Source organism: Piliocolobus tephrosceles, chromosome 5 (assembly GCF_002776525.5).
Source record: "Piliocolobus tephrosceles isolate RC106 chromosome 5, ASM277652v3, whole genome shotgun sequence".
NCBI classification, from domain to species: domain Eukaryota; kingdom Metazoa; phylum Chordata; class Mammalia; order Primates; family Cercopithecidae; genus Piliocolobus; species Piliocolobus tephrosceles.
This window is the reverse complement of record NC_045438.1, coordinates 152,508,215-152,516,098: the sequence shown is the minus strand read 5'-3', so window position 1 is coordinate 152,516,098 and position 7,884 is coordinate 152,508,215. Positions and strand designations below refer to the sequence as shown.

Here is a 7,884-nt window from a genome sequence, read left to right as displayed (position 1 = left end):
TTTCATTATGCCAAAAAGAAAGAAGACTGTGGCTACAACCAGAATTAATGTTGATTTATAAAGAAAAGAAAATTGGCCAAAGTTTAGTACAGTTGTGAACATTAATCAAAATCTTTTTCTTTCTTTGAGACAGAGTTTCACTCTTGTTGCCCAGGCTGGAGTGCAATGGCATGATCTCAGCTCACTGCAACCTCAGCCTCCCGGGTTCAAGTGATTCTCCTGCCTCAGTCTCCCGAGTAGCTGGGATTACAGGCATGCACCACCACACCCAGCTAATTTTGTATTTTTAGTAGAGACAGGGTTTCTCCATGTTGGTCTCAAACTCCCAGCCTCAGGTGATCCACCCGCCTCGGTCTCCCAAAGTACTGGTATTACAGGTGTGAGCCACTGTGTCCGGCCTAATCGTAATATTCTTGAAAATGACTTATTCCAACCAGACTGTCCTTCTCTTCTGTGGCAGGAAGAAGCAATGTGCTGTGGGCCTAACAGCAGAGCAGGACTTGCTCTTTCATGTATTCCTTCAACAAATATTTATTGGGTCTTTTAAGTGCCGTGCACTGTGCTAAACATGGAGGATACGACAATGAATAAAATGAACTCCCTATGCCCAAGAAGGTCATTGTCTGGAAGGGAACAATGTAATGTCAATGTCAATAGAATATGAACATTTTAAGATAGGGAAAGTATCAAGTGTAAGAAGCATATTAAAGGAGCATCTAGTCCAGTTTTAGGGAGAAAAGGAGAAGAAGAGGGCCATCTAAAGCAAAGACCTGGAAGAGCAGCAGAAAGCAAAGATCGGGGCAGAAAAGTTTCAGAGAGAGGGAAGGAACCATTGTGCAAGGCCCCAAGTTCAGGGCCATAGCCAGGAAGGAATGAAAACAATGGTGGAGTCATGCTGGGAATTGGGATGTTGCTTTGGGCATTCAGACCATGTTCCTAAGGGCAATAGGACAATAACCATTATTCTAAGTGGTGTAAATAATTGAAAAGTCTGCCAAAAGAAGGAAGACATTGAGCATACAAAATGCATTTCATGTGCTTTGGGGCATTAATCTCACTACTTGAGGCTCATAATTTGCACTTGGACATAGTTCACTAAAAGAACCAAATAAAATGTACACTGGCATCTAATATTTAACAATACATGCACATGTATATAAGCATAAGCCTATTTACTATTGAGTTGCATGGTAATTGAGCTTCAATAACCATAATCAATAGTACTGTTACAGAGTTAAGCCAATTTTCTTTTCTCTTCTCACTCTGTTAGCCTCTAAATGTGTATTATCATTGAAATATCATCGACTGTTCTTCACCTCATGCTCAAGTGATTAAATGCAAATTAAAAGGCAAAAATCCACAACTGTATTTCCTGGGACATGGGGCACCTCCCATCACTCCACACACTCCATGTTGAAATAACCTACATGTGAATGAATCAAACAAGCGAAGTACTGCGTGCTCAAACAGTAATAGCCTAATAAGGTGGCAAGCAGATAGATTCTGAAACTGTAATTGCTTTGGGAGAGGAGCGTTTTTGTGGTGAGGCATAAGAAACAATCACCAAATAAAGGCTTCTAAGAAAAGTGCAGACACCATCCTAATTGCATAAAAACAGGAGGGCTTACATGGTTAATAATAGACTCTTTGTTGCAGTCATTTTCTATCAGGCGTATTCCTTTCTTTTTGTGAGTATTTTTATACTAAAGGAGAGGTGTACCTTTCGCAATGGAATAAATTGTGCCGTGAACAATTATGAACAGAAATAGTAAGTCAATATAAATAAAGTTGGTGAAACCATTATTTCAGAGAATGCAATCTCAATGATTGCAAGCATGAAAAGAAAAATCTTTGTGACTTGTATATCGAGCCACACAAGCTTGATTAGGCCAACAGGAGCCACCATGAGACACACACTGGAGGGAATGCAGAAGCCCAGGGCCCACACCAAAGCCAGAATGAACTTTCACCCACCATCATCCTACTGGTTGGGAAGGGACAGAGGTGCATGAATCATGGTAGAACAACACAATCATTGTACTTGAACATATTTCAAGTGTGCCATATGTCTCCCTGTGTGTGGCAGGATGGTATTCTCATTCTTCTTCCTTCCTTTTGTTTCTTTCCATAGCGTGGTGATCTAAAGTTATGCAATAAGTGGCAGTCAGTATCAGCAAGAGACAATTTTCCTTCTTTTTGATGACTTTTGCTCAAAGTGTGGACAACAGACCAGCAACATTGGCATCACATGGCTGCTTGATAGAAATGTAGGCCCTTGGGCCCTACCCCAAACCTACTGAATCAAAGTCTGTATCTTAATAAGATCCCAAATGATTCCTATGCTGTGGATAAGCCACTCTAAAGAATATGGGCCAGACACGGTGGCTCATGCCTGTAATCCCAGCACTTGTGGGGGCCGAGGCGGATCATGAGGTCAGGAGTTCGAGACAAGCCTGGCCAGCATGGTGAAACCCCGTCTCTACTAAAAAAAATTATGAAAAATTAGCCAGGTATAGTGGTGCGTGCCTATAATCCCAGCTACTCAAGAGGCTGAGGCAGGGCAATCACTTGAACCCAGGAGGTGGAGGTTGCAGTGAGCTGAGATCGTGCCACTGTACTCCAGCCCGGGTGATAGAACGAGAAACTGTCTTAAAAAAAAAAAAAGCACCTTTTGAGGCTCTCAGAAGCCACCATCTCCTCTAGGATGGAGCCAGGAGTGAAGTCTTCACAGCCTTCACGACATGAGGCACCTGCTGGTTGCAGCTAGGACACTGGAATGAGAGAAGCAGGGAGGAAAGAGAAACGGAGGGAGACAAATGTAGATGGGCCTCTCAGGTGCACACTGAGGCTGGCTCTGAATGCACTGATTGGTGACCCATGAGATAAATAACACATTGCACTATTCTCTGGACTTTTCTAAAAGGGCGTTGACTTGCCGTGTGCTATTTTTTGTTGTTAGGAGGCACAATGACTTCTCTTTCGAGTTTTCGGAGAATAACTTAGCTTTCTTTAAAAATGGTAGTTTGGCACTAAGTGCCCATATTTTGCTGACTCTCACTGCAGCCTGTAGGGACAAGACCCAAGTCCCCTGCAATGGCTCCCCCAAGACTATTTGGGGGAGTTCTGCAAGCGACTTATACATGTGCTCCCAAACAATTACCTTGTGACGTCTGGACCACATCATGGCCTCTTCTGGGTAGATCCATAGTTTCTAGGGAGAGTTGCCCGTGTTGGGCATGGCTGTCACTTTTTTTGGATTCCACTGTGCCCGAAGGCCCTGTAGCCCCTGCTGATCAGACACTCCACCACCAATGCCAGAGCCCCTAGGGGGCCAGAGCCAGCAGAGAGGGCATACACTCTGTCAGAGAGCTACCAAAGCTTGGCTATGGCCAAGTCACTCACTGCTTTGAGACTTGTTTTCCCATTTATAGTAAAGAGCAGAATTCCACCTTGCGGCATGGGTATATAGATAAGCAGAGGACCTGGCTTACAGTGGGCACGTTAGCTTACTGGTGTGGTCATGCTTTTTACCTTGAATACATTTGCAATGGACTTTATTTGACTGGGCTCTAGGAAGCTATTCCAGGGCCCTTTATTACTATCAAGAGCATGTGGATTTCTACGGGCTGCAGGATGTAGGCTGTGAAGACAATCTGAGAGTGACCTCTAGTAACCCCACTGATCACCAGCATGAATGGGGTTGATCTGACTGGCTTCCATCTCATGCCCACCATGAGACCATTCCTACCTGAGAAAAGAAGGCAATGAAGGAAATGGGGGACCTTGCCCAGGCGATCCCCTCCTGATCTTGCCGTGCCCTCCCCCTGCATTACATCTGTCCTCCCTGATTCAATTGCCTGCCTTTGAAAACTGGAGCTGCCACTGTTCACATCCTACAGGCATCATCCAACCACCTCCTCCCTTCTGGCCCAAGTGTTCCCAGTACACCAACCTCATACATAGACACACACTACCACACACATACCACCTTCATACACAGGCGCACACAGTATACTTACACCACCCTCACCCACAGACCCACAGATACACGCATGCACTCATGCCCAAGCTGTAAAAGGAGAATAAATCTCAGGACCCCCAAATCACTAAGCCAAAGGGAAAAGTCAAGCTGCAAACTATGTCAGGCAAACCTGACTCTCATTTTTTTCCTAAATAAGACATCTACAAAGGTAAAAAGTCACATACCTCCCTCACAATTTCCCCACAAGAAAATTCCTTGTGGACCAAGAACAGACAGAACTCAAAGTCACCCCTCTGCTCACCTGGGACAAATGCATACCCAGTGACTTCCTCTGCCCTACCGTTTCACTAAGCCAGATTAAGGCATAAGTGACTATTCCTGTATTTTGTGTATTCAGTGAAAGGCTAATCAGAGACTCAAAAGAATGCAACCCTTTGTCTCTTACCTACCTATGACCCAGAAGCTCCCTCTTCTGCCTTGAGTTGTCCTGCCTTTCCCAGCCAAACCAATGTACATCTTACATATATTGATTGATGTCTCATGTCTCTCTAAAATGTATAAAACCAAGGTGTGCCCTGACCACCTTGTGCACATGTCGTCAGGACCTCCTCCTGAGGCTGTGTCACCAATGTGTCCTTAACCTTGGCAAAATAAGCTTTCTAAATTGTTTGAGATCTGTCTCAGATACTTTTGGGTTCACAAGACACACACATACCACATCATGGGCATACACATACCACCTTCACACGTGGACACACACACATGCACTTACGCACACACACTCTCAAACACAGACACACACACATAAGCCACAGTGCACACACACACACTCCCATACATACACGAATTGCCTTTCATTGATACAGTTGACCTCCCTTTTATTATTACCAGTCAACCATGGAAATTTGAATGTAATGCTTCTGAAAGCTCATAAATAACAGTAATGTAGTGTTTTTTTTTAATGGTTTCAAATCCCAATTTTCAAACTTCACATCATAATGTAAAAGAAAAAGAATCAATCTCGTGATCAAATATAAGACAAATGTGTTTCCCTCAAAAGGCTAGCTCCCGGGCCCCATGATATTGAGAACAATGTTCCATCACAGAGTATTTTCCCTTCCACATTTCCAGGGCTCCTCCCGACCCCTTCTCTCTCTGACTTCTGTTCTATTCCATCATCCATTGGGCAGAAACAACACTACTATTTGTCTCAAGTTCTTCCATCATGTCCACAAAAGTAAGAAGTAAGGCAGGAGAAAACTAGGAAGAAAAACAGTTGATTTTTTTTTTTTTTTTTTTTTTTTTTTGAGATGGAGCCTAGCTCTGTCACCCAGGCTGGAGTGCAGTGGTGTGATCTCAGTTAACTGCAACCTCCATCTTCCCGGTTCAAGCAATTCTCCTGCCTCCACCTCCCAAGTAGCTGGGATTACAGGCGTGTGTCACCACTCCTGGCTAATTTTTGTATTTTTAGTAGAGACAAGGTTTCACCATGTTGGCCAGGCTGGTCTCACACTCCTGACCTCAGGTGATCCACCTGCCTCAGCCTCCCAAAGTGCTGGGATTACAGGCATGAGCCACAGTGCCCAGCCAAATGAAGTTGATTTTATTTAAGTTATGCCACTTAGAATTTGAAGTCTTGGGTTCAAGACCCAGATCTGCTATGGACTAGTTGGAAGATTTGACAAATATGCTTAATCTCTCTGAGCCTCAGTTTATTCAACCAGCAAAGAGGGTTAGTAATATCTACTTGACAAGGTTTGGGATAGGAAAAATGAAATACTATTTCTTATTCTTTTTTTTTTTTTTTTTCCTTCAGACGAGGTCTTACTCTGTCGTCCAAGCTGGAGTGCAGTAGCACAATCTCAGCTCACTGCAGCCTCGACCTCCCGGGCTCAGGTGATCGTCCCACCTCAGCCTCCCGAGTCGCTGGGAGCACAGGCATGCACCACCACACCTGACTAAGTTTTGCATTTTTTTTTTTGTAGAGATGGGGTTTTGCCATGTTGCCCAGGCTGTTCTCAAACTCCTGAGCTCAAGCGAGCCACCCACCTTGGCCTCCCAAAGTGTTGGGATTATAGGTGTGAGCCATTGTGTCCAGCCATGAGATACTATGTCTACTTGACTATTCCCTGGCATAGGTGATGTATTATTTGTGAAAATTCTTTGTCATCTTTAAGCCAACATGTATACATACACACACACGTATATAATATACAGTATACTACATATTTTAAGTATAAAAATATAAAAATATATAATTTATATAAATATATAAATTATAATAAAATATATACTGTATAGTATATAGCATTTTACCATAACATATTTTTGCTATTTACTATATTTTACTATTATAATATATAATCTATAAGAGTAGTGTGTGTGTATGTATCTATATACACACACACTACCCATTTCTTACACACACATCTCTAAGGGTTTAAGTCCGCAGTCTAATAATTGTTTGTACTTTGTAAGTTTGCAAAATAAATAATAGTATTTATTTTAACAAAAATTGTCCTTTTTATAACTGGAAGCTAAATAGCCCTGAAATGAGAAACTAGGAATATGCTGCTAGGACTATTCAAACCTTTTTTTTTTTCCGAGACAGAGTCTTGGTCTGTCGCCAGGCTGGAGTGCAGTGGCTTGACCTCGGCTCACTACAACCTCTGCCTCCCGGGTTCAAGAGATTCTCCTGCCTCAGCCTTCCAAGTAGCTGGGACTACAGGCACATGCCACCATGCCCAGCTAATTTTTTTTTGTATTTTTAGTAGAGACAGGGCTTCACCATGTTGGCCAGGATGGTCTCGATTTCTTGACCTCATGATCTGCCTGCCACGGCCTCCCAAAGTGCTGGGATTACAGGCGTGAGCCACTGTGCCCAGCCTCAATTCTTACATATAATAAAACCCTTTAAAAATCGTTTAAAACTAATGCAACTAGAAAAATTCTGCAACTAGAAGTGATTCCTGCCCCTGAATTTCTTCCAATCAGGTCAATGAACTACTATTAAAGTAGATTTCATTCAAACAAATTAAAATTTAAAATTGTAAAAAGATCAACACACATTTTGGTTTATTTTTTGGTAATCACATTATAAATTGAACTTCATTCACAAGTAATTTTTTTTTCTCAAACTTCAAGAATGAGCACAAACATCTATTTTCTTTTGTTTTGGTTTTTTTCTCTTGACTATCTTATGGAAGTAAAATCAATTTGATATAAAGTTCACCCTTTCTGCCACCTCTAGTCTTATAGTCTGATAGACAAGTCATACGTTTCTTCTCTCAGTTTTAAAAATATTAAACCCCGGCCGGGCGCGGTGGCTCAAGCCTGTAATCCCAGCACTTTGGGAGGCCGAGACGGGCGGATCACGAGGTCAGGAGATCAAGACCATCCTGGCTAACACGGTGAAACCCCGTCTCTACTAAAAAATACAAAAACTAGCCGGGCGAGGTGGCGGGCGCCTGTAGTCCCAGCTACTCCGGAGGCTGAGGCAGGAGAATGGCATAAACCCGGGAGGCGGAGCTTGCAGTGAGCTGAGATCCGGCCACTGCACTCCAGTCCGGGCCACAGAGCGAGACTCCGCCTCAAAAAAAAAAAAAAAAAAAAAAAAAAAAAAATATTAAACCCCAAGATCCGAGAGTTAATTCTACATATTTGATTAGAGTTTTCAGAGAAAGCGTCTCAACTCAGAATTGGTAATTTGGCCATAAAATTAGGTGGAAGGAGAAAACACCCTCAGCGGCTCCATACAGGTAGACACTACCCTCTCCCCTGCTGAGATCTCTTTGGCTTCCTAGGAGCAGAATACCCCTAGATCCCTGGCCAGTTCACACTGGAGCATCCTCCCATGACCTCTTTCTTCCTTCCTTCCTTCCTTCCTTCCTTCCTTCCTTCCT

General features: G+C 43.1%; 1 long non-coding RNA gene across 1 annotated transcript in view; it reads right to left on the bottom strand.

Annotated features, from left to right (window-relative positions):
- Positions 1-322: 322 nt before the first annotated feature.
- LOC111541136 overlaps positions 323-7,884 on the bottom strand; it is a 22,651-nt gene continuing 15,089 nt past the window's right edge. The window contains exons 2-3 of the long non-coding RNA XR_002731201.1: positions 2,669-2,771; positions 323-2,140 (exon numbers count right to left, since the gene is read on the bottom strand). This is a non-coding gene — a long non-coding RNA (uncharacterized LOC111541136). The remainder of the gene's footprint in view (positions 2,141-2,668; positions 2,772-7,884) is intronic.